This window comes from Pongo pygmaeus, chromosome 2 (assembly GCF_028885625.2).
Source record: "Pongo pygmaeus isolate AG05252 chromosome 2, NHGRI_mPonPyg2-v2.0_pri, whole genome shotgun sequence".
Taxonomy (NCBI): Eukaryota; Metazoa; Chordata; class Mammalia; order Primates; family Hominidae; genus Pongo; species Pongo pygmaeus.
This window is the reverse complement of record NC_085930.1, coordinates 198,331,647-198,359,359: the sequence shown is the minus strand read 5'-3', so window position 1 is coordinate 198,359,359 and position 27,713 is coordinate 198,331,647. Positions and strand designations below refer to the sequence as shown.

General features: G+C 40.2%; 1 protein-coding gene across 13 annotated transcripts in view; it reads right to left on the bottom strand.

Moving 5' to 3' along the window:
• TPRG1 (tumor protein p63 regulated 1) overlaps positions 1-27,713 on the bottom strand; it is a 222,305-nt gene that overhangs the window by 173,614 nt on the left and 20,978 nt on the right. For 3 of the 13 annotated variants that reach the window (XM_054482648.2, XM_054482643.2, XM_063662550.1), the window contains 6 exons: positions 26,080-26,201; positions 24,956-24,997; positions 22,610-22,763; positions 17,112-17,410; positions 16,759-16,928; positions 2,217-2,280 (listed from right to left, as the gene is read on the bottom strand). The exons of 1 other annotated variant lie outside the window; for it this stretch is intronic. The gene's annotated coding sequence lies outside the window, so the exon portion shown is untranslated. Of the gene's footprint in view, positions 1-2,216; positions 2,281-16,758; positions 16,929-17,111; positions 17,411-20,420; positions 20,475-22,609; positions 22,768-24,955; positions 24,998-26,079; positions 26,202-27,713 lie in introns of all 13 variants that reach the window. 9 more of the 13 variants (XM_054482645.2, XM_054482652.2, XM_054482650.2 and 6 more) reach the window with 7 other exon arrangements.

Genomic DNA, 27,713 nt, shown 5'->3' with positions numbered 1-27,713 from the left:
AGATGGCAAGAAGGAGGCAGTTCCGGACACAGGCTCGAAACAGAGAAGTTAGTGTGGGAAAGTGAGAGCAAACTGACCCCTCCATGCAGAGAGAGTGGGCAAGGCGTGAGTAAAGACAAGGAACAAGAGAAAGAATGAGAGGAAATGCTGTTTGGTGGGTGGAATTTGTGTTTTGCATCTAAAAGTGTTGTTCTGAAGAGGGCAGAAGATAACCACGTTGGCTGAAACAAAACAGTCTTTGCCCATCAGGGGACCAGTCACTCTTCATCAGTTCTTAGACTGACATCTCTCCTCTTGTGGCAAATGCCATCTAGAAGCTCCGTGTCTTCACAGAACAGAAAGTCCTAGAGATCTTGATAATTCAGCCACTCATCAGAAAGCTCTTGAATGCTTTCTCAGAGTGCTGTTCTTGGAATGAAAGCAACAACTTTTGTGCCCTGAGTAAGACCAAACAACTTCTCATAACTCCATCATAGATTATCTGTGCTACACATATGCTATAGGTACTTAACATGAATTAATACCTTAGACAGCGTACAGTGATGCTTAACAGACACTGCAGAGATGGCTGCTTTCTATCCACCTCCCTACACGTGTCCGTTAGCAATATAAAGCTAGGGGCCAGGGACCAGGTAATATAGATTGTTTGAGAACGTTAATTTATTAATAAGATAGAGATTACCATAAATGGAATCTTGAGAACAGCACTGAGATAGAAAAAGATCTAGAACCTACTTTATGGACACCTATGACATAGGAGGGACAGGACGAAGCTGGTGCTAACACCAGAGCAGAGATAGTCACATTAGGTAAGCAATCGCCCACAGCAGCAGTGTCAAGCAAGAGTCTGCTGAGCCTTAGACACTACCCAAAGTCATCCGCATGTGCTAGGAATGGGAGAAATGGGGTGGTGGAAGTTCTTCAGGCTCTGAATCCCCACTTCTGCTTTGACCAGAGGAACTATGGTTTTATCTATTTCACATAACGGGTTTCCATAGGTGATTTCAAGTAATGAGAGAGTTCCAAATGTTTGAAAAGCGTGTGTACCGATACTTGTTTTTCATATTGCTTTACCACCCAAATCTGAATCCTTTATATTCTGGCTGTATAATCTAGAGCCGATTCATTGCCTGGGCCAGGCATTCAAGGTCTCTCATGGTCTGGCTCAAACTTTTCCCAGCCTTTTTTCTATAGCTTCTTGCCATGCTCCTTACTTACCAGCCAGGATGAACTAACAACTCACACCATGCAATGACCCGTGATGTTCCCCGTGTTTAAAATAAACTTTCTCCTCCTTTTTGCCACAGTGCGAGGCATGCTTCCAGACTCAGCTCAAAGGTGGCTTTCCCTAAACTCCCAGAGATAGGTCCTCTGCTTTGATAACACTCGGCACGTTTTCTTAAAATAGTGCTTATTCAGTTATAACTACGTGTTGGGCATGTCCGTTTCTTCCATCAGACTGTGAGCCCTTCGCAGCCAGGAACTGTGTTTTATACGTTGCTGTTCTGCTGAAGACCGGTAGACTGTGAGCCCTTCGCAGCCGGGAACTGTGTTTTATACGTTGCTGTTTTGCTGAAGACTAGTAGTTGCCTGGCCCCTTCTAAGTTTAGAGTAAACTTTAAACTTTCCCATTAAAACGACAGTGACCAGTAGTGCCCACCAGATGGCAGTGTGTGGACATTTTTGCTTACCAATCAGGCGGGAGCAGAAAGGTTTTAGAGCAACTTGCCTTTCATCTTTGTCCTTGCAGACAAACAAATCCTGCAAACACCAAGACTTTTGACTGGGCGGAATTCACATCCGTGAATCAGAACCTTAGGCAGCCTTGTATTCCCTATATGCTGCTACTTTTTGAAAACATTCCTCTCGAAGATTGAGAAAGGATTATGCTGTTTGTGTTCCAAGACAGAGAAACTTAGGTTTGAATTTTATCTTCACAAGTGCAAGGTGACCATCTTTTCAGCACTTAGGAAGAAAGGCCACCCACATCCACTGACTGCTGGCGTCTGCTGAAGTTCCTTAACCTTCTGCCCACCCCTATCTGCCAGACTCAAGCAACAAGCAAAAGTCAGCCACGCATTCCATGCTTGCTTTTAAAGTCACTGTCTCCCCTGGGTTCCACTGGACAGCACTGTGCTTTTCAGGCCGGGAGACCTACAGGTCACTTTTCCCTCTCTTCCAGGATAGAACTTAGAGGTACGCCCTAGCCTCCTTACCTGTGGGCCTGGGTTGGTCTCTGGAACTTCTTAGAAGCAAAGGGGCTTCCAAATGGAAGACATCCTAGTCGAAAGGAAAAACAAAAAGAAACATCCCAACGGGTCTCCCAGACTGCACAAAACATTCAAAGGCAAGAAGAGTCTCAATTTCCACTTCTTTTCTGCCTCCGCCATGGCTATTTTGTAATTTCCTCTGCTCTCTAACCAAGTGTTGCATCTGCTGGTGTAGTAGTGCTACGTGTAGAGAGCAGGGAGGGGTGGCTGCCATATCCACCTGCATCCACAATGCTCCAGCTCCTCTAAACTCATCCTACCCCTATGGATTTTCTCTTTCTCCACTGCTAGAGCAGAGGTTATATTAGAATGTGAGGCTGAAAGATTCTGGAGAGCTCAGCTTCTTTTAACTAAGCAAGTCTCTTTTAATTCACAGGGAATCTCAAGGGTCTACCCTGGAGATGGGATCACTGGATAACTCTTCCCTTCTCTTCCTTCTGTAGATAGTGTAGTGGTTAAGACTCAGGCTCTGGAGTCAAACAGACCTGGGTTCAAATCCCAGCTGTGTCACTCCCTGACTCTATGATCTTGGATGAGTTACTTAGCCTCTCCAAATCTTAAATTCTTTATCAATAAATGGAGAAAATATATGTGGACCTGCGAGGGACACTGTGCAGATTAAATGATAAGGCAGGAAAAGTGTTTAGTGCAGTACCTGTGTCCATGTACTAAATAATAGCATTAGCATTTGCAGAAGTACTGTGGAAAAGGCACAGCTCTCTAGAAATGATTCTTGGTGTTACATTCAGCCCAGCTTTAGAAACCTCTAAGAACCAAACTCTTCCTAAATCATGCCAAAACTCATCTTTTAAATGAGATGCATATTGCTTTCATCTAATTACTTTTTTATTTATTAGGATTTATTTAGTATGTAAACTGTGGATAGCTCAGGGTAAGCAGTGAAGATACAAGAGTATATAAAACTTGGTCTCTGCCCTCAAGGAACTTGTAGTGTGTTGAGGAGATGCATCCACAGCAATTATAATATGGGGGGATCAGTGCTCTAACATGGGTATGTACAAGATACAACAGATAGAGTGGGAAGGCGTCTGAGTCTCTGACACTCTGTACAGGGCATTGCAGGTCCTTGCCTTCCTGGAAAAGTCTACTCCCAGCAACATTTGTTTTTTTGAGAATCCATTATGATGTCTCATACCTGTAACCTTGACACTGGCTACTCTCTTTAAATGGAATATCTGCCTGGAAAATTCCTACTAATTTTCTAAGTCTTTCTCAGATCCCTCAGAGAGACTTACGGGTGCCTTCTCTTCCTAACTGTGACCTAACTGAAGGTGGAGGTCACATCTTTATCCTTTGGCCACCAGCATTTAACTCACTGCCCAACACAAAACTGATATTTAGTCATGGCAATGCATAAACAAAGCTTTAATACATTCATCATGCAACCAACACTGCCTGGTTTCTCAGTACAGGGAAAACCAGCTGATGTGATGAAGGGTCTCCTGTTCCACAAGCCACACAGATCAATGATAGTAAAGCTCTGACTGTTACAGGAAAATGTTTTAATATTATCCAAATTTTCTCTCTTTTTAACTACCACGAATTTTAGCCTGGCTTTCTTTTAGAAAAATGCAAATAAAAATATCCATATTCTCTTCAATATGGCAGCCATTCATATATGTGAAGATATCAGACACATATAATATCAATATAAGATTCTCCTTTGTGATTTCTCAAGCACACACAGATAATTAAGTCATCATTAACATACTTTCTTAAGTGTCTGACATGTGTTAATCACTTCTTAGCAGCTTGAGTGTCATAAATATGGTCCTGATACCTCCAATATCCTCTCCACGCATATCTCTTAAGTTCAGATTTGCTTCATTGTTTTCAGTCCTGTGTTCTAGAAGTTCTAGATCATTTTAGATATTAATTTGCTGTTATTATTAATGTTATTGCTATTAATTTATTGAAAATGTGTGCCAAGCATGATATTGGCTGTTGACACATTTCTTTTTCAATTCTCATCTGATCTGAATCACAAACAACTCTATCGCTACCTTATAGGTGATGGAACTGAACTCTTAGAAACAGTAAGTATCTGTTCAATGTTACTTGACTGTCAGGGGGTCAGAGACAAGCTGCAAGGTTAGGCCATTCTCTCTCCAATGCCAGAACTCTTTCTCCTTACTATATTATGTCATCTCTTTGTGTTAGTCTATGGTATTTGATTTTTATTTTAGTTTGGCATTTTTGTTTGTTTGTTTTATTTTTTTAGATGGAGTCTCCCTCTGTTGCCAGGCTGGAGTGCAGTGGCGCGATCTCAGCTCACTGCAACCTCCACCTCCCGGGTTCAAGCGATTGTCCTGCCTCAGCCTCCCAAGTAGCTGGGACTACAGGCGCCTGCCACCACGCCCAGTTAATTTTTGTATTTTTAGTAGAGATGGGGTTTCACCATGTTGGCCAGGATGGTCTCAATCTCTTTACCTCATGATCTGCCCACCTCAGCGTCCCAAAGTGCTGGGATTACAGGCTTGAGCCACCGCACCCGGCCGGGTGGGCATTCCCTCTTCCAGATAATCTTTCAAGTAATTAACAAAAAATATTGAACAGAATAAAAGGCTTCTAGTCCTCACCAAAAACCTCCTTCTAGCTTATATGGAACAGTTAGCAAGGCTCAAGCGTCATTTTTATTCACCTGCCCATGAAACCAATGTGTAAGACATGACCCTGCCCATATTTCACCTGCTTGTGTGCAATCACATCACAAGAGGTCGTGTTAAGTCCACTGCTAAAACTTCCTCATCCTGCTGATTTACCAGTTGTGTGGCGTAATAAGAAAAGGAAATGGGGTGTGTCTAACACAACCTGTTTATGGTAAACCCCTATTAACTTCTAGTGATCAGTGCCTTTTCTTCTAAATACCCATGAATCAGTTGTGTAATGATGTGTTCCAAAATTTCAGCAAAAACCAGTAGGAAACTCATACTGTTTCCTGGCTTCACTGTTTAGTCCTGTGATAAGATGCAAGTAATCCCCTTTATTAAAAGAGAAAATCCTGTGAATCTACCAAAATATTGGCCGTTTCCAGGGCTATTGAGAAACTCCCACACCTACACCCCCAGTTACATTTTAATGCTCAGTTTGACAGCAGAACCACCTGCCTCTTTGTTTCAAAATGTGAAGTCACATCGCTATTTTATGTACTGTTTCCTCTTCATTGCCTATATGTCACCTGGAGGAGTATTTGGCTAAATATTCCTAAACCTACAATTAAAAGTTCAAAATACCTTGAAATTGCAGGAACAAATGGTTGCCTATAAGTTATGTGGATATCTGAAGTCCACTTATAGGAAATAAAGCTTTCTTGCCACAACCATATTAAATCCAGGAGGATGTAGGTGATGTCTGCTTGTGCATCATTGTGCTCCCAGTGTCAAGAGCATAGCAAGGGCTCAAGAAGTATTTGTTATAGTGAGCAGGGAGAAGACAATGATGAGAATATGTATACTCTTAACAGACAGAACTCAAAGTTGTAAAATCATAGTAAAACATGTATGACTGACATGAGAATGTTTCCAGAAAGCAGATCTGGTCATTAGACTGTGGGAAGAGTTCCTGAAGATCCTAAAGTAGGAAGCTACACAGAGAGGAAATGGAAGAGGAAAGCAAAGTGTTTGGGGGAGTTGCACCGGAAATGATTGAATAAGTCATGCTATTGGAGAGAGAGGCCCAAGCTTCAAGCCCCCAGTCTTCCACCGTTAGCTGTTTCCTACTGGAAAAGCCTGCCTCTTAACAGAGTCCCATTTTCCAGTAGATTTGACAGAGACCAGAATTCAAATCTCTCAGGAGTGCTGTGGGAATCAATTGTGGTAAAAGATATGAAAGTATGTTATGAAATCAGTGTCACCTACACCTAAGTCTGGGTTGGGGTCAGCCTGAGTAAAAGACCAAGGGATTACAAAGAGTGTCTAGGATGAATTAAGAGGCTACTTCCTAATGTGGGCTCTCAGGCTACCTGGAAAAGATTCTGACTCAAGAAAAATGTTGGCCCCCTCCAGGTCAAGGAGACCATACTCACACAGTATTGGAGCAGATTTTGTATGACAGAGCCATACAAATATGCATCCAGCTTCTAGCTCTCTAGTCAGCTGCAATTTAGCACATCCTACTCTGTTTGTCCCTTTTCTCCGACGACCATCTTCTCCTCCTAACATCCTTATTTATCATCGACAGGCAGTATCTCAAGCCACTTGGGCCTGAAATTTGTGTCCTCATTGTCAACCTTGAAGCATATAGCTGTCATTTGGAGAAATCCTTTGACTGTTCTCAGCCCAGACTTCCTCATCTGGAGAATGGAGATATTATCAGCGGCTCCTACTTTGTTTCAGTGTTTTGTGGGAATCACCTGACAGATGTAAAACCTTTTGGAAAACGTAAAATCCTATATATATAAAAGATGATCCTAAAAATTGCAATATTATAGGATTAAACCAGAACAACAACCTTCATCTAGGTTATACATGAAAATCGAGTTTAAAAATCTCTTATTTAGTAATACCAAAAGATACCGGTTCAAAGAGTCATGACTATCACTTGTATAATCTTTCTACTTGTTCTCTAGCTAAATACCTTAAATCTATGGAGTTCTAATACTGAAAGAATTAAGAAAATCATTGCCACATTAAAGGCGAAAGTTTTTAAAAATATATTAATGAGGTGGTGGGAAGTAGGCTGACATTAAAGTAGGTTTGGAAGTGTTTGCTTTCTCTAATTAAATAGAGCTAATGAGTTTCTCCACTGAGCCTGAGAGCTGGGCTAAACAGTCTCACAAGCCTCGGATTTCTGTGATCTCAATAAGGGATGGCCAACTGGCAGCCGAAAATAATCTGCATCATGGGGTGATTCATCCTTCACACCTTTGGGTGAAACCTTCCTGTCAGAATGCAGGAACAGGTTGCAAGCACCATGCAGGGTTGAGTTAGAGTCTCCTTGGTCTTCAGAAGCTGCTGACCCCTCACTCATATCAAGAGACTGTAGCACAAGGTCACTACAACAAGAATCAGAGAGTGGCAAAATGAAAGCTTCCACAGATCACAAATCAGAGCTGGGAACAAAGTGACAAGGAGGAGATAGAATTTAACTTAACCACCCGTCATTGAAAATGGGGGCAGGGAGTAGGATCTAGAGATACAGAAGGCATGCCTCTGCCCTCTCCTTACTCACAAGCATGGGAGACGGGTTTTAAAAAAAGAAAATGAAGACAATCTAGCGTATCTTCAGTGCTTTTGTGGGGTCTGCAGGTATAATCCATCCCTTGGTGTAGTTTATAAAGCCATTTATGACCTGGCGCAGCTTTCCTCTCCATTTCTGAACATTCCCTGAACATCTCACCACCACCTCCCATCACCACAAAGATGGAAGGAGCTTCTCCCAGACCTGGATGTGGCCTCCGTACGTGCTGCCCGTCCTGCCCGAAATGACCTGTCTTTCCTCTGCACATGCTAAATCTTCCTTAGTGGGGCCACCTGTTCAGCAAAGATATTCCTGACCACCCCCTTTCTGTCACCCTGTTTCCCCCAGTTCCTCAAACTGTTTAAACTTGGTCCCTCTTTCAGGTCTTTGCACAGGTGCTTGTCTCCATCTTTGTCATCCTTATTGCAATTTATCTCTCAGGTCTCCACTTAAATACCACTTGGAGGAGAAATCCTTGATATCCCATTGACTTCTCCAATCAGGGCCCCATCTAATTTTCTACTAGAATCCTGTTCTCTTCCTTCATTACACTTATCACAGCTTTTTAAAGTAATCAATCAATCAATAAAAAATATAGTGTATGAACTTGATTTAAGACTACACACACAAATACTTGAGACTGTAACGTTGGTAAATTTCAAGGAGTATGTTTTGCTCTTACTTGTAGATCCAGTAATACTGGGTGCTCAATAAAATATTTGATGAACAAATTCTCTTCTCAAAGTGCTCAGAGCAGTTTGTACAGTCTTTAAATATAACACTTATTCCATAGCAATGTAATTATTTTCCTTCATATCTATCCCCATCCCTGGATTTTGAGCTACTCAAGACTAGGTTAGATGGCCCCACAGCATCCTGCACTTGGCATATCTTAATTGGCTTTAACCTGTCTTCCAGCTTCTTGGTGGCAAGAGCAGCTTGTTAGAAACATGCCTGGTGCCTAACACAGTGTCTGGCACACAAATAGTTTTTAAACAAATGAATGAATGAATGGCTAGAATGTCTTCCCCTCCATTTTCCCCTGCCCTCCCAAAGTGCCCTTTAAATGTTGGAGGATATTGCATCCTATCTCTTTGGTGAGATACAGTGCACCTTCTGTGTGTGTTTCTTACTTAAAGCACATTCCATAAAGCCTACAGAACTTCAGATTTACAGAAGAGATGTATAAGGAGGGAAATTACTTCCTTGAAAAAAGGATTTTTTCTGCAACATGATACAGAGACCTGTAGGCATGCAGCTCTTTTTCCTCCATTGAATTTGAAGTATGAGTTGCTGAAAACTGCTATTTGTTAATTCTTCAAGGAGAGTCTGTTTTATAAAGCTTGATGTACTTGTGTACAAATAGGTCCACTTTTGAGCTGTGTTAAAGTTATCAGGCAAATCCTTACTCATCATCAGGTATGACCAGGCTGGTGATACAGCAGCTGCAAACATGGCACTCAGCCTGGGCTGCAGAAATCGAGATTGGCATGGACATACCCAGGCAAGTTCGAGAGGAGGTGCCTGCCTAGGAAGGGGATGCAAAACTGCATAATCCAAAGGAGAAATGAAACATGCCAAAAGAAACCGCAGAATACTTACAGAGTGCATGATTACCCTCTTGAAATACCTGAAGGACTGCCACCGAATTAGGCTTTTCTATATGTCCCAAAGGAAAGGCTCAAGGTGGAGGTAAGATTTGTGTTTAATATAAGAAAAAACCATTTAACAGAATTGTATGGAAGAGAACGGGGTGCCTTAGAAGAGCCTGGCATTCTGGACACCAGTGGGGTGCAAGACAAGAGAAGGAGAATAATAGTGGTAATGTTGTGGGAGGTATTTAAGCATCAGATTTGGGAATAGGGATGGTGAGGAAGAGGTAATTAATACTAAGTAATAGCAATGATTTGTTGACATAAGTGCTGTGTGTAGGGATTTAATCCCCTATAATGCTGTAAGTTGTGAGGGTACCCTTCCTCCACTCCATTTTACAGATGAAGTAAATGAGGTACGCAAAGCTTTGGAATGTGCCCAAAGTCACCAAGCTAGGGAGGGCTGGGGTCAGGATTCAAGCTTAAGTCCATCCACTTCAGGAGCCTATGCTTTTAGCCACAAAGACTGCTTATGTCCTGTCCAACTCTAATTTTCTGGGCCTTAAATATTGAGATGCCAAGAGAAAACCTATAAAGGAGTCTCAAGGGTATCTGGTGAAGCTGAGTCCTTCACCTTCTCCTTTCCTTTGTCCTCCAGCATAATTCCTGTGCTTACGACTACAGAGCATCAAGCCAGTTTTCAAGTTTATTGTGTGTCTGTGTGTGTGTGTGCATAGATCTGACAGGGCTAGTTCATTTCAAGTAACCAAGTATGTCTTTGGACAGCTCTTGTCAAGATCCAATAGAAGAGCCAATTCCAAAAATATGTTCCTTTAGTGGTTTTTTAGGGTTCTCTGCTCTGCACGGATTGACAATGTGGTAACAAGAGACATTCTGGAGACTGGATTTAATGCGACCATATGCTAGACAGAACGAGAACCCATATTGCAGCAGACCAGCCGGTACATTTCCATGTTAACAGAAGCTTGATTGCAAATTACATTTAGTCTCAACAGCTCAGTTCACTGCACACAGATGCCATGGGGGACTGTAAAGTTAGCGAGATGTGGGGGAGTACGACTAACATTTTTTTTTTTTTTGAAAAAAAAAAAATCCTTCAGCTGATAGAATGCCAAGGAGCATCAGCGCTGATGCTGAAAAGAAAACGCTGCTATATTTGTTTTGCCAGAAAAGGAAAAATAATCATTGTCGCGAGTTGTTAGTCAAATTATGAATACGAGCTCGGCTGGTAATTGTCTGATAATACAAACAGTGATATTAGGGTTGTCAGATGCGGCACGCACTGTTTGACAGCTAACATGTACGTGCTCTCTGGATGAGGAGCTGGTTCACTGATTCCAGAAGTCAGGCAAACAGAGGGCTGAGTGATGGAGGAGAGCTTCCCTAGGATCCTGGCCTCCAGTCCAGGGCTGGATCTGGGTCATCTCCCCAACGTGTGGTCAGTATCTCCGCTACACAGAGGAGGGTCTGTGAAACTGTGCAAAGAGCACAATGTGGGTTTCAGTGGCAGATGCATCTCTTACTTCCTGTGCAACCCTTGGCAACTTATTTAACATCTCTGAGCATACATTTTTCCACTTCTAAAACAGGGATAATTTTCAACCAGGTCCTCCGCCTTTGTGAGGATCAGCTGAGAACCTTGTGTGTGAGCATACAGTAAACCACATGGTGCTTTCTACATGTTGGGGCTGTAAGTTGTCTACTTGGCTGGGTTTCTTTTGCTCCCATTTTAAGAGCTGAGCTACAGTGATTTTTTGTCCATTTTCTCATGGCTGGAGCAGATTTTTTTTCTGTCTGAGTACAAACACCTTTCAGATAGAATCATTCATCTTCTTTTCCCCAAGGAGTGTGGCCACTGGGCACCTTTCACCTAGAGCCCTCCCTGACCCCTTTATTACATGCTTGTCCCCTAGGGAAGCTAGAACACTTTCATCAAGTTCTATCCTGTATGCATGAAGCCCTCATGCTCTCCATCCTCCTGTTCTCCAGACACAAAGCTGTGATAGACACTGTTCTGCTTAACAATGTGTTCTCCCCTTAGCCTCTAATTCCCTGGACCGCTTGCTGTTGAGTGTGGCTGGGTGGCTAAGTTCTAGCCAAAGGCATACATATGGACAGTAGTGATGTACACAACTTCCAGAGAGCACCTTTAAACTTCCTATGCGTGCCTGATCCTCATTCTCTTTCTCCAACCTCCAGCTGAGTGGCAAAGACCTGAGGAACTAAGGGGAGGACAAAACCAGAAGATGGAAGGAACCTGGGTCTCTGAATGACTGCCTGGAGCATAACTCCCCTGCCAACCTGTATTGTGCTGGGAAGTGAGTGAGAAATGAAAGTCTACTCTCTTAATCCACTGGTATTTGTTGGTTGGTTGTTAATGTAGCTAGCCCTGCCATAAAACCCAAGCAATCATTGACTTTATCTCATTACACAAAGTGTGTTGTTACCAGAAAAACAACCAGTATCTCCTCAAATACTGCCTGAAAACACCATGCTCTTTCACACCTCCAAGCCTTTGCTTACATGATATTTTTTCCCTTGTCTCTTCTCTCCTGAACTCCAATTACGCTTTTGTATTGAGTAAACTCCTACTTTCAGGACCCAGCTCTAACACACCCACCCAGAAGTATTGTCACTTCCTCCCCTGGGCTTTCACAAAACTTGTACATGCCCATTATTATGTGATAATGGAACTATGATTTACACATATGTGTCCCTCCTCTTGAGGCAGGGACTGTCTTATTCAAGGCTTTAATGAATGTCTAAGACAGCTCTCTTTTTTCCTTTCTGTTTTTGTCTATTATCTATGGAATTAGGTACCCTAAGGCTACATCTTCCAGCTTAAAAATAGAGAGGCACAGAGACAAATGGAATTGTCCATTTGATTCACCTTTAGAAGATCTCATCATAGCACAGGAAAAGGAAGATCACATTTTTCTTTCTACCCATCCACCGACCAAGGCCTATACTGGCTACATACAGAGACACGAGAAGGGGGAAGGATGCTCACGAGAGAGAAGCAGGCATAAAGTGTTGTAGACATGGGGAACTTCCCTATCAAAATAGGCCTCCTGCCTCTCTCTCCCTGCTCACTGCATTCCCACTTGGCACCCTACTGGGACCCCCAAGAAAGATTATCCTTCTAATGGCCAGAGGCAAAGCTGTAGCCTGCTCACATTTGAGTCCAGCAAAGCCAGTCAATAAGGGCTGTGTGGAAGACAGGAATGTAGAGCTCCGTTCACAGCAGGGCCTGGATGCTCACATCAAACACTACTTTGTACAACTTAAGGACATCCTGCTGCATTCCAGATTTGAGGGAAAAATTCTTTGTTTTTGTTTTTGTTTTTCTGTTTTGTTTTGTTTTCAAGTGGCTGTTGCTGCTGTTACTTGTTTTGGTTTGAGAGCTCACTTCGCCCAAACACACATACACACACACACACACACACATTTTGGGGTTTTCAGAAGCTGTTTGTTTTGTTGCTTTCTTAATGTTGATACTTTGGGCGTCTTTATTTGCCACTTTGACATTTCATTGACATTATTTTCTTTCAGTTAACTCCTGGAAGATACACAGGGATTTCCCAATGATCGCAAAGCAGACGTGGCAAAATCACAGTCTTGGATTCAGGATGGGAAGCCCAGGTTTGAGTCCTAGCTCTACCACCTAGCTGGGACAAATGATTCCACCTTAGTTTGTTTCTAAAAGAAGAAAAATATGAACTCTGTCTTTCCAGACTTTCAATTCCATAAAGACAGGGGTCATGTCCATTTTGTTTAAAATTGTCTCCATACACCTATCCTAGCACCTGGTATGCTGTAGCCCGCAGTAAAGATAATTGAGTGACTGAATGATGATTGTGGAGACCAAATAAGGTAATAGACATTAAAATGCTCTATAAATCCTGTAGTGGTCTACACAGGGAAGTATAATTGTTGCCTAGACTGGGAATGTATGGATTGCCCCCAAACTGAAGAGTCATTTAGCTATTTTAGGATACTGGAAGATACTTTGGCAAATATATTTCAAATGTGCATAATAACCTTGATGAGGCCCAGTGCTATAACGAGAGTGAGAGGCAGGGCAGAGACCTAGCTGTTTTGTTGCCCTTGACTTCTGAAATTTCTGCATTCTTAAAGTAAACTTATCTTTGCTGTCCAGTTAGCAGAGATATTTTTTGTTAATAGAAGCCAGGAGTCTTTAGCAAGCCTAACTATTAACTAGAAGCTGCTTGAGGGTTCACATGTATTCACAGTTCCGAGCACAATATCCTGCAAGGAGAAAGTGCTCAGTAAATGTAAGACACTGATACTCAGCTTCAGGGATGTTTCCTAATAGCTCCTCTCCAGAAATGGCTCTCCTCCCTGAGAAGCCCCCTTCCATAAGGATCTTGAATGGCTTCTCCTCCTCCAGAAGTCCCCTTCCATAAGGATCAGTAATTACTACTGATATATTTGTCCCATCTTCCCTTCTGAAACAATGTTCTCATGCCCCAGCATGCACACTCCACCAGGACACAGGGAATCATGATGGAAGTGAAGAGGCTGAACACTGTACTAGAATTGTAAGCTCATTTATTGCATGAAGTTTATTTAGCATCAACTATAAGTTGGTGAATGTTCAAAGAAGTGAAAGAAGGCAGTCAAATTTCTAGACTTAGTGACGGGTGAGTAACATATAGAGTTTAGAATTATTGGGAAATAGGCACAAACACACACAGCTATAATATAATTTAAATATTATAACAGATTCAAGTACACAGCCCTCTGAGAGCTCAGAGGTTATGCCAATGTGCTGGGACTTGAGATCAAAGAAGGCTTCAGAGAGTAGGAGACATTTGAATTGGACTGTGAAATATGCGTAGGATTCCTCCAGATGGCAAGAGTCAGGAAGAAGGGCATTCTAAGCAGAGGAAATAACAAGTTCAGCTACAAAGAGGGGTGGACAGATGTGACAGTGACAGGGACTACACTACATCTGGAAAGGCTAGACTAGCATTTTCCAGAAGATGCTCTGAGGAAAAAAAGATGTTCCATAGCCAATAAGTTGGAGAAATGTATCCTATATTCTTATTTAGAAATATAAAATGCAGACTTGCCTATTAAAGGGCTCTGAGCAATCAATTGGTCAGCTACACATATAGTCCAGAGAAATATAGCACGGGGGCATGAAGGGGGACAGTGAAAGGAATACAATAGAGGATAGATGTAGACAGATTTCAGAGGGAGCATAATTAGAAGTTGCTAAATGTCGAAGAAGATTGGGTGTAAGAGGACTAGGTTTTAGCTTGTTAAACTAAATAGACAGCAATGCCATCTGAGAAGAAAAGCATATAGAAAAGGTAACACAGGTTTTGAAACTTGTCATGTTGAATGTGAGCTGACAGTGAGAGAAGCATGTGAAGATGTTGAGGCAATTGACAGTACACGTCCAGGATCCACAAGTGATGTAGCTCAAGAAGATGCTGGACAACCATTAGAACTACAATAGAAGAGATCAAGCCCTGGACAGGACATTGGATTGGATGAGGCCATTTTGGCCCAGGGACTCTGATTTTTAGGGTCAGAGGGACCCATGCTGAAGAGTGTAGATGGCCAAGTCTGTGGCTACTGACTGCGTCCAAGTTCATAACCACCTGCAGCTGATGATAGAAGTACTGACCGCAAAGAAGAGCTCAACATCTGCACACATCCCACTGAAAGGAAGTAGATTAAAAGACATGCATTTAACCACTAAAACTTTTCAGGACCCCATAAAACCATTATTTTTCTGTTGGGCTGTCCTAACTCTGAAGAAACAATAAAAACACAGCATATTCAAGAACAATCATAGAAAACTGCGTACATTCCTTGTCATGCACTTTACTGATCAGTACAGCCTGGTAGAGTGGAGAGAGCACTGAGCTAGGAGTCAAGTGGTCAAGGCTCTAGTCATGACTAGATCAGTAAATCATTATAAGTCCTAGCGAAAATTATTTACCTTCCATGTGGCTCTATTAACATATGAGTAAAATGTATTTAAAATAATTATGCCATCCAGGTGCAGTGGCTCATGTCTATAATTCCAGCACTTTGGGAGGCTGAGGAAAGATTGCTTGAGGCCAGAAGTTTGAGACCAGCCTGTACCACGTTGTGAGACTCCAACTCTACAAAATTGTATAAATTAGTCAGGTGTGGTGGCATGCCCCTATATATAGTCCCACCTACTTGGGGAGGCTGAGGTAGGAGGATCACTTGAGCCAAGGAAGTCAAGGCTGCAGTGAGCTATGATCATGCCACTATGCTCCATCCTGGGCAACAAAGAGAGGCTCTGTATCAAAAAAAAGAAAAAAAAAGGATACCCCCACTGCTTATTCCTAGGGCTGTTAGGAGGGTTCAATGAGATTGGTTCATTTTGTGAAAGATAACATTAGTAATGGATACTACTTGTACTGAACATACAACCTAAACTGTTGAAGGGCCCTGAATACTGAAGAACATAACATGTTCATTTTGCAGATGAGGAAACCAAGCCCCAGAGATGGCAGGTAATTTACCCAAGGTCAGACACACAGCAGGGACAGAGCCACCAGATAAGCTGGAAGCTCTTCCTTCCTGGCGTCACTACTTTCTGAAGACGAAGGGCTGGGACCTCGGCTGGAAACAAATCATACACTGGAAGGAAACTATGGGTTGAATAGCTAACATGTGTATTCAAAATTCTAGGCAGCAAATAAAGCCTGCAGTATGAGTAGTCCAGATAACACTATTTGCCTCCACACTTCTTTGAAGTGAGCAACTTTCTTTTGTTGTGTCAACTTAAACTGGCCACAGTCTTCAGAGTCTCACACACCTCCACTCAATGACTTTAACATACACTAATCCATTCTGTGATGGTGAATACTTTTATTTATATTAATATCCTCATGGACTAGGTTAGAGATTCAGATGCATTAACACAGCCCTCCCCTGTAGATCTTCTCCTCTCTAGCTCTAGATGGAATGCTCTAAGTGAGGACCATGTGTTAGTTTGTTCTCACACTGCTATAAAGATACTGCCTGAGACTGGGTAATTTATAAAGGAAAAAGGCTTAATTGACTCACAGTTCCACAAGGCTGAAGAGGCCTCAGGAAACTTACAATCACGGCAGAGGAGAAAGCAAGGACCTTCTGCACATGGCGGCAGGAGAGAGAAGTGCAAGCAGGGCTTATAAAACCATCAGATCTTGTGAGAACTATCACAAGAACAGCATGGGGGAAACCGCCCTCACAATCCAATCACTTCCCTCCCTCAATACGAGGGGATTACAATTCAAGATGACATTTGAGTAGGGACACAGAGCCAAACCATATCAGGCCAAAATTAATTTCTTTCCTGAACTGTGGCAAGAGGCTTCTAACTGAGCTTGATCTTGCTCCTTTGCCTTTTCCTCTCTGGAGTTGGCATTATCATCTTCCCATAATGTTACTACTTCTTCTCTCCCTGTCTCCATAGCACACAGCATAAGACCTCAAATCTTCATCCTGGCATTCAAACTCTTTCCAGATCTGATCCCAGTCTCTTTCCAGTTTTATTTCTTCTACTTCCTTATTTGTATGTTACATTTCAACCTAAATTAGACTCATTGCTAAATCCTGAATACACATAGGCCTTTCTTTACACTAGTCTCTCCTCTGGTAGACCATTCATCAAGACCCACCTCTGTTTTCCTTGCACCATCATGGTATCATGCTTTTCCTGTTTTCAGTACATATTTCCTTTCATAGTGTCATGGTATGTGTACTGGTCCCGCTTCTTCATTAGATGGTCCTCATGTTGATTATATCTCCATCCCCCACAGAACTTAGCTCAGTGCCTGGAAACAAGTCTCTTCCAGAAAAAACGAACTTACATTATTTGAGGAAAAATAGACACACTACACTAGAACTGAAGATCATCATACTAAAACTTTTTAAAATAAACAGCTTTGGCTAAAGATGAAAGTATTTCCACACAGCTTCAAATCAGATTTGAGTAGCTGATTCTCCAGACAAACTAGGAAAATTGTTTTACCTGTTTTCCCGCCTGACAGTTCAGTTGCCTAAGTTGCTTTGAAGTCTATAAAATGGCCAGTATCTCCAATCTGAGCAATGTTTCCTTTCCAGACAGGAAGACTGCTGCTAAGTACAGAAGCCACGCTTGTTTTTGTGGTCGGGCTGCAATGGTGACTCATCCAGTAAAGCCAGAGACTGCCTGTTTTGATCTTTCACTGTTCAGAGACTCTCTACAGTTGCAATTTGCTTTCTTTCTCTCTCTCCCTCATCACCTCTGGTGACTTATTGGAAGGGTCACACACATTTGACAAACGGAACCTGTATAAGGAGAGAGAGAAAGCACGCGATTAAACACGCTTTCAGCTAACGCCCAGGAATAGATGCTTGTGTTTACAGCTCTGATGATAGGGTTCCAGTAATGACTTGGCCTTTTTCTCCTTGATTGAATATTCCCTTGGGCCTGCCAGTCCAGGCTCCTGTTATTTAATGAGGACATTGGAGCACAATATCAAGATGTCTGCAAAAATGACCTTTCTTTTGGGCTCACTCCAAATACAAAGAAAAGAAGAGACCAAGTTAGACAGGGTGGTTCTGGAATACAGCTTTGGAATTTGTCCTTTTCCCAGAAGTTCAGAATCATGGAGTCGTGCACTATCAGAGCCAGAGAGAACCATGGAGATGATCTAGTTAAAAGTTTCATTTTTCACATGGAGAAACTGAGGACTAGAGAAGAAAAGCAAGTTGCCATAAATCACACAGGACAGTCACAGCAAATCTTAGTTAGTATTCCTTTGAATAGCTTGAGACAGAAGTTAACCACTGGCTAAATGTTGGCTTTAAATAAAAAAGAAGCTTTCCTTAGTTTCTCTGTGTTATACTGTGGCACTATTATGCTCTCCTTTTCCTTCTCAAGGAGATGAGAGACAAGCAGCACAAGCATACTAATATGCCTCTGGCTATAAGTTCAATGTCTCACTCTTAGCTTTGAAAGCCAATATAGGATAAGGATAAAGGTCAGTGCTGAAGGGTCTTAATGAGGACAATCTCAGAGGTCCCAGATCTGCCTCATTCACTGTGTATCTGCATTTTGGCTTCACCTGCAAAACGGGGGATTAGTTTATTGACTGAGCATTCTCAGGAAGTTGAAATGAGCAAATATGATCAGAAAGTGCTCGGTAATATAAAGTCCTACTGCATTTGTGAGAAGAATTATTATGTTATCAACTGCTATCTACATGGTCTTGTTTCCTTCAAGATGGAGATTTTATATACTCAAATTATTGTAATTTTGCCTTTTAATGAGCTTTTTTCTAGACAAATATATATATACATAAACACACATATAGATACACACATATATACATATATATAAACACACATGAATATTTATATATAATTCCAACATTAGAATGTATCATATTTACATAATATCTTAAATGATATTGCCTTTTTGTAATGTATAGAAGTAATTTATTAGGGACTTCTTTAGCACCAATTTAAACACTGAAGGCCAAGTTGGAGTTTCCCTGAGCCCTCCCATCAGTGAAATTACTACATAATCTCTGCTCCAATTTAAAACATTTTTGAGAGTAAAAGGTAAGATTATTACTAATTATGCTGCCAAAAAGGATAAATCTGAACTGTTCTGGGCAAAGTGGGACATACGATCACGTTACTTAGAGTTGTGCAGAATTTTAGGTATTTTACCGGCCAGAGGTAATATGGCATGAGGTAAAAAGTACACATCTCATAATCAGAAGTTTTGGATCCTAGCTCAAGATCCACCATTGTTAGCAAAAATCACATATGGCCCTGAACCTCACTTTCCTCTTCTCTAAAACGTAGGTCACTCCCTGCATCTCAAACTCAGGTTATGACTTGCATTTGAGGAAGAATGTAAATGAAAGCCTGTTATAGCTGGAATATATAGCTCTACTGTTGGATTTTTTAAATAGTACTTTCAAATGGATTTTTTTTAACGGACATTGGTACTCTTCACATCACATTATGGGTGTGTCCTAAGCAGTTCACGTTCTGCCAGAATATATAAATGATTGCTTGATAGTAGATCCCTCACACTCACAGGAAAGAATCTACAATTGCCTCTAGTTTCATCCCATTACACTCCATGTCATGGGACTATTGGTGTTCTCTTTTATGCTGTTGTTCAGTTTTATTAACTACTAGTTAAAATAATTTGCTATGTTTTGACCATGCCAGTCCATTTTCCTCTGATAACATTCGAGTTACTGAGATTATACCTGTAAGGTCCATTTTAGGCCAGTTAAGAAAGCACTGAGAATAGAAGTTTAATTTTTTCAGGTACTACATGTAAGTTAATTCACCATTTCCTTAATGAGGAGCAATGTTTGAATTATCTGAAGCCTCATAATCTCTCCCAGGCAGAAAGGAATCATGGATCCTAAAGACAGTCAAAATAGTTATCTTCTAGTTGAGTTCTTCTTTCTATAAATTATGAGAAAGATCTCATGGTGCTTATAACCCAACATACTCGGTACTATGCATGTGCCTAGAACCCATGGCACATGATGTATGTGCCAAGATCTGTACATACATCATGATCATCTGGTTGAGAATATTCTATATTACTCAGAGCTGAGCTTGCCATGAGTACTTGATAACTGCATTACAATTCACTTATCATTGCCATAGTCATCAACATAATCATTTATCAGTTCAACATTCAGCTGAGAAGTTTTATTATCCCTCTTATGAAGAGTACCTTAAGTATTATCTTTGATTTATCAGCCTCCATGAGATTTTTTGTGCATTTCTCTTTCCTTTACAATGCCTAACATAAGGCCCTGTATAGAAGTAAATGTTTGATCAATGTTAGTAAAATAAGTAACATTATTTTCCTACTCCTTCCTCTGTGCACGTGAAACAATCATAACTTTACCATAGCTCAAAATCCTATACTTTTTTCTTCATCTGTGCTTTAGTGAAAAAAGCAATAGACTTGGACTTAAAATAACTGAGCTTAAATAAGGAGTGAACGACAACTCTTTCCAACAGACGAGTTTCAGTTAATAAATGTAGAGAAAATGAGGAAAATAGAAAATGACCATTACAACATCATAATAACAATGGCAACAAGCAAGATCCACCACAAGAGGCTAAAATTAGTTAATGAGGGAAAGTTTAAGTATAAACAGCATATTTTTATAGTCTCAAGTGTCACGTCTCAAAATATTTAGTAATAACAAAGGGGGAAACAGCACATTTACAGTGGAAAAATCCAGCAGATGCCATCTTAACCAAGTGATCAGGGTTAATGTCACCAATAATATATATCAACATAATATACCTGATATCACGGCCTGAGAAGGATGCATCCCTGCTGTAGCATCTTTTGCAATACCTTCAGTATAGTCCCGAGAAAAGATCAGAAAAACCAAAATTGAAGGACATTCTACAAAATAACTCACAGTACTCTTCAAAAGTGTCACAATCATGAAAGAAAAGGAAAAACTGTGAGAAACTGTCACAGATGGCAGGAGACCTGACAACTAAGGCAACGTGGGACTCTGAATTGGATCCTAGGAATAAGAAAGGACATTTGTGAAAAAATTGATGAAATATGTATAAAGTCCATACTTTAGTGAATAGTACTAAAGTTAATTTGTTAGTTTTTATCATTGTTCCATGGGTAGATAAGATGTTAACATTAGGAGAAGTTGCTGTTGTTGTTGTTTTTGTTTTTGTTTTTCCTGAGTCTAAAATTATCTCAAAATAAGAAGTTTAAAAGATAACTGAGTTGGGCCGGGTGCGGCAGCTCACGCCTGTAATCCCAGCTACTCGGGAGGCTGAGGCAGGAGAATCGCTTGAACCCGGGAAGTGGAAGTTGCAGTGAGCCGAGATTGCACCATTGCACTCCAGCCTGGACAACAAGAGCGAAACTGTCTCAAAAAATAATGCTAATAATAAAATAACTGAGTTGAAGTGCCAACACTGCCACCTACCAGTGGCATGTCCTTAGGTAAGTTACCTAAGCTCTCTCAGCCTAATCTTTCATTATCACTAAAATTAGAGAAATAGTACCAAACTTTTGTTGATATGAGGTCAAAATGAGATAAGGAACATGAGGGCACTTCGAAAACTATAAACTCTTATAAAAATATCTTTATTACTTCTTAACTCTTTGACCTTTTCATCTCATTCAACCATGGTTGCCAGATAAAATATAGGACTCCAGTTAAATTTGAATTTCAGATAAGCAACTTTTTTAGTATAAATACGTTTCACGTTATGGTTGAGACACACTTAAAACAATTTTTTTCTTTAGATGCCCTGTATTTTTATTTCCTAAATGCGATAAACCTACCTTGACCTGACTTCCAATACTCTGTCCCTTTCTTGAAGATGTCTTCTTCCCTCCTCCAGGTCATCTTTGCACAATATGGACAGCTCTAGTACAATAATTCCATGCAAGGGCCATGGCGGCCCATGCTCCAAGAGAGCTGCACAAAGGTACATCTATCACAAGACTCTAGCAAGATGAATTCATTAAGAGTACATGAAAAACAGGAATTTTCCCTTTCTGACTCATCTTGCAATTGTGCAAAATTTATTTTAAAATTTTTAAGTTATTTTTACTTCTCACTCCCCACAAAAGCCCAGTGATAAAAATACTGTGCAGATTTTTTAAGCTATGAGGAAAGATCAAAATCAGCAACAACCTATAAGATGGTCCTGGTAGACTAAAGTATGAGCCCACCTCTTGGGACCTGTAGTGAGGTTTTGGGGAAAGAATGAAAGAGAAGAGGAAGAAGAATTTGAACACAACATTTTTACATATACCAGCTAAGCATATAGGGAATTATGCTTAACTTCACTTTCCTAGTGAGAAACTGAGTCTGAGGGAAGACAACTTAGACTCTACCTCATGAAGGCCATTGATTTCGTACTTCTTTCTCTTCCATAACATCTGGACCTCAAGGTTCCACCCAAAGGCCACCTCTATTGTGAGTTTTCCTCCTTTATTCTCCAAATCAAGTATGGTTTGTTTTACTCTGAATCTCCACATTGCTATAAAAAGACCTTAAGACCTTTACCTGGGAGTATAGCCACATGTTATTCACATTGTATTGATATCTCTTATTTTGGTCTTAAGGACAAAGATCGTGTCGTGTTCATGTCAAGATACCCTACGGTATCTCCAAAGCAAACGTGACTTTTGAAATTGAAAGTTGAGAGGCCCAAGTACTGGTTCAAGTTGACCACTAACTTGCCACATTGGTTACAATATACATCGTGGCAGATACAATTTTAACTTGTGTCAATAGTTTCCATTTGTTAACATATGTCAGCACCCATATGATCTCTAAAATCCTTCTAGTTCTGACATCTTGCCTCTTAGGATCCCAGTTTTTGATGGAGCAGACACCTAAGTAATGGTTTTGTGGTCTCAATGTTATTCTGGCTACTGAAATCAAATTCCTATAGGCATCATAATTTTCCTTTTTGGTTGCCACTCCCATAGTTCCTTCTACTCACCTTGGAGGTATATCAGAAATATTATCAAGGATGTTCTGTAAGGGATGATCCAGACTCTGAGGACTCTACGGAGTGAACAGTAACAGGCTTTCTGTGAATCAACAGCATGAAATCTCTGGGTGTCTTTTTGCACAGGCCATCCTCATAAATGATCCTGTCTCAAAGGGAAGATGCAGATCTGTAATTACTGACAGCTTAGAGGTCAGAAGCTCTAAGTTTATATGTTGTTTTACAGGATATTCCTGCTGGATTTAAGTCTAGAAAGTGGATTCAAACCCTAGATCATCATCACACTCATCTTTCTGTACTTCTGGTTAGCAATTATTTCACAATGAAATCATATGAATAAGAGCTGGCTTTCTTTCCCTACAGGGTTTGGTAGGGATCAAATAAGATACAACTAGCAATAATTTATAGAATACATAGCAAACATCAGGTACCAAGGTAAACACTTCACTTGTATCATTTAATCCTTCTGATGTCCCCATAAATTTGGAGATCCAATTTCCATTTGAACAATGAGTAGATCTAAGCTCAGCAAGCTTAAGTAAATTACACAAGGTCATAGAGCCAGGAAGTGATGGAAATGGAATTCAGACACATTTTGCTGCCCCCAAAAAAACACACTCTTAATCACATGCACCCATTTCCCATATAAAAATGCTTTAAAACCAGAAAGCATCATACACATGAAGCAATTCTCACTTAACCCTCACAACATACCAGGGGATAATAAGGCAGGTATTTTTTCCCAATTTATAAATAACCAGTGGCCAGTCTTAGTGACATCGAGCTAATAAGTGGCAAAACTAGGAGTTAAGCCTATTTATTATCTTGTTCTCTGACCAGATTCCCTCAACTAAGGAAAGAAGAATAACCTTCAAGTTCTGTCTGAAAGCAGAGTGGTATTTTTTTAATACTAGAAGAAGGTCATGCCACCTTATGAGAATATAGCTCTACCCTCCAAGTATCTCCTGAGTCAAACTGACTTATTTTATGTGGAACAAAGGGTTTTCCTGGTGTCAGCACCTCATTGCCCAAAATGGACTTTTCTCTGTCTCATGCATCATCCCCCAAACCAAAATTGTCAGTAAAGTCCCGCTTCCAGAATTTTTATTATCTATAATGACACTGTGAACTCAGGAAAAGAGCCCAGCTCTCTTCCAGGCATCGGCAGTGCTTATAGTGCTGGCAGGGAGAAATCCACTTTGTACTTTGTCAGAAAAGTTAATCTGATATGAGACAATAAAGATGGAGTGCCATCAGGGTGATGTTCTTACAGAAGCATTTTTTTCTGATCACTAAAGACATTTTAAAAAATAAAACAAAATATACCGAACACACACACACACACACACACACACACACACACACAAAACACCCTGCAGCTCCATCTTCTGAATAGGCAATGGAATCTCTCAATGAGAAAAATAAGTCTGACATAAAGAATTCTGCAAAGGAAGAGGATGGTCTTTTCTGAGATCTGGGGCCCCTGAGCTGGCAGAATCCTAACATGGGGCTTGAAAGTGATACTTCCTTTGTACCTTTTGATTAAGAAGACATATGAATAGAGGGACCAAAGAAGGATTAATTGGGGGAGGAGTTGTTTACATGAAAGCTGTGGCTTTTTATTTCTTTGCCAATCTCCTACCTTTTTGGACCTCAAAAGGGGTGGGGTGGAGAGAAAGAGGAATTAATCAACTATAAACAGACAACCCTGGAAGAAGATCATATGGTCTGACAGGCCCAGGGCTCAGTAAATAATAAGCACCTTCATTTATGTAGTACTTTATAAATTCACTGTGTAATTTCTAGTATATCATTTCTTTTGATCCTCAAAAACAATAAGGGAGGTTAGCTGGGATTAATATCCCCATTTTACACCTGAGAACACTGAAGCCAAGGGAGAAAAAGAAACTTGCCCAAGGTTATATATCTTGTTTGTAGAACAACAAGGATTTGACTTGCTCTGACTCTATAATACAGGTTTTCCTTCCAATGCTACATTATTATCTCAAAGTAAACATTAAAAACAGTAAGAAAAGTTTTTGTCTGAGTATAAGCAGACTTTTTTATGTAGTTGCCTAGAAATTAATTAAATAAAACATCCAATATTGGAAAACAAGAAGTAAAAGCAAACATTCTGAGTGGACAGAGACCTAAGAGATTACCTACTAAATTGAAGGTAGAAGAGATTAAAGTAAATCACTTAAGATCTCATTGCAAGATCTAATATTACTTTGGTCAAAAGTTTATTTAACTTTCAAGCTAATAAATTAAAAGTTTGTATTTATTTAACATGGGTTACTGTATACAAAGATAGGTCTAGACTCTGCCATCACTTACCCATTGAACAATTTCTTATCTTGCTCTGTGCCAGCAGTGGACCTTCCCAAATTGAATGTGAAAATATTTCAGTAGTTTGGTTTTATGGAGGAAAAAATAAAGATTACTATTTTTAGCACTGACCATGAAATAACAAATGTTCATGTAAGATAAATAGTTTCCTCATACATAAAATGGAGAGGACATTGCCTCCTGCTGCCAAGATTATTAGAGTATTAAATGAGTTAATGAAGAAAATCTGTATTAATATATTTACACGTGTGTGTGTGTGTATATATATATATATATACATATACACAAAGTCCTTTGTTCTTAAAAAATGTCATAATATGTATACATGAAACAAAAGAGAAAGCCCTTCTTCTGAGGGGATCTGGCAGAAGAATAATCTAAACTCTCTTGTTAATCTGTGTCTTTCACTTTCCCCATCTCCCAGGGTTGTCACAGAACAGTTTGAAAGCCATTGCTTTAAATCACCATACAGGACGGAGCTTTTGTCACCCCTTCTGAGCTCCCCTTGCACTTTAAATATGCTTCTTTTCTAAGCCACTATGTTTTATTGTCACAAGGAATTTCTCTGCCTGCTTCTTCCACTAGACTGAGGCTCCTTAAAGACAAGTACCATGTCTTATTCTGTGTACCTACTCCAGAGCCTCCCCAAAGCTGTCTCCAGCACACTGGAACTCATTAATTAATGTGCTCTGAATAAACACGTGAATTAGTGAGTCAACGAGTAATAAGTAACTTTAAGAAGGTAATATTCTTAAAATATTACCTGAAAAAGCTGAATAATCAGAACAAATACAACAAAGTAAAGACAGTACTCTGCTGCATTACTCTAATGCATTTCAAATCCTAAACAAGCATAGAGCAGTACCATCTCTAATTGGGAAATAGGTGAGATGCCAGCCTTGATGGGCCTGCCACGGCTGGCTGGCCAGGGTCTGAGCGAGAGAGACTCAAGAGCACATTTCCCGTCCTAGGGAGAATCGCTCCTGTCAAGTTTATCAGCCAAATCCTCCTGATTAGCAGAGGCCAAGAGCACATGCAGCAAAGCATTTCTCTACTGGCTTAGGCCAAGGAGATACTTGATAGAGTGCCAGCAAGTACAATGAATGTTTTACCTTATAAATGCTGAGGAGACAACATGTTCCTTTTAGCATTAATTGCTTCATTCAGAAGAAGCCATTTAAAATCCGAGTCTGGTCTTTTTCCTTGATGAGCAATTTCAGGCTGCCTACCAAAGCTTTTGTTTGTTGGGAGGAGAGAGGAAGAGAAAGCATTTTGTTAAGGCATTTTAATTTTCATATTTAATGAAACAGATTGGGTAGCAGGTTCCTTTCATTTTATTTTTCTGTTCCCTGAATACCTTCTTGTATATTACACATTCTGCCGGAGCTTCCTGCAAGAACTTTTCTACATTTCACAAGTTAAGGCTGTCAAATGTTACCCACTGAATCAAATATATTTCTTGCACCAATATTCAGTTATTATTATTGTAACAGACCAATCATAAATCTCAAAGCTGGAGAGAAAGGGAACATGTACTGATGTTTCTCCATATTCTCTTGAGCACATAAAATTATATAACTCTCTAAAGCCCTCTTTTTATTGCTGCATCTAAAATGTTTTGCACTCTTTACAGGATAAATTCTTTAAAGGGGCTGTTTCTCTTCAGTAAAGGAGAATTAATCAATCCACCAGAAATGTTATTTGTTTTAATTAATTGGCAGAGATGTAGAGAAAAACACCACTGGACTGAAGTCAGAAGGCAAGCTCACTCATTTCAGCTATTATTTATTAGAGCGTTTTCACTTTCATTCTCCCTGACACAAGGAGGACAAAGCATTTGCCTGTTTTTAGAACAAAACTAGAATAGTGCCTGGCACATAATAAGAGCTCAATCAATATTTGTGTATAAATGAGTAAGATAATCTAACTATTTGACTTAGTTCCTCTGGGCCTCAATTTTTTCATTTGTTAAAAAACCAAAAGGACTGATAATCTCTGTATTTCTTATCTCACATAGTTACCGTAGGAACAAATGAGATAAATGAAGGCTTTGTGAAACTGACAACTTATGCACATAAATAAGGGAGCAGCATCATTAGTAATAGCAGCAGGTCTAAGCCTAACCTTGTGAACTTGGCCAAGACATTTCAATTATCTAGGCTTTTGTTTCACAACGATAAAAGGACAGGGTTGGACCAGATGATCTGTAAGTTTTCTTCTAGCTCAAATTAACTAAGATCTTTAAACCAGTCAACAAGACTCGTTTAATACCCATGCTATACAAAATACTCTTCTAGGAAAAAAATACCCAGGAATAATCCAAGAGATTACAAAGATAAATTAAAACCAATAACTTTTCTAAAATACTTTTTCCTGGTTATATTTTGAAATATAAAAGCAGGCCATTGGGGAAAAGCATAGGGAGATGTGAAAACCAGATTTCACAAGAAAAGTCATTTGGGAAAATCAAAAATTGAGTTAGCTTCTGGTATGCATCTTGTGGAGATCATTCTGACCTTCCAAACTGCTTGTGTAACAAACTTGGATTTAACATTTGGTGTTGGCTTTTACAATCTACCTAATGAGAAATATCTTTAAAAAGAGTAAGAACATGCTGACTAAAAACATTCAGAAAAGACGTCGGAGAGAAAGTGAAGGAAAGAAGGAATATAAATATACTATTGTGATTTAAACAAGCTACTTGTACTTCATGTGAGTGTATAGACAACTCAAAGCAATTCTAGGC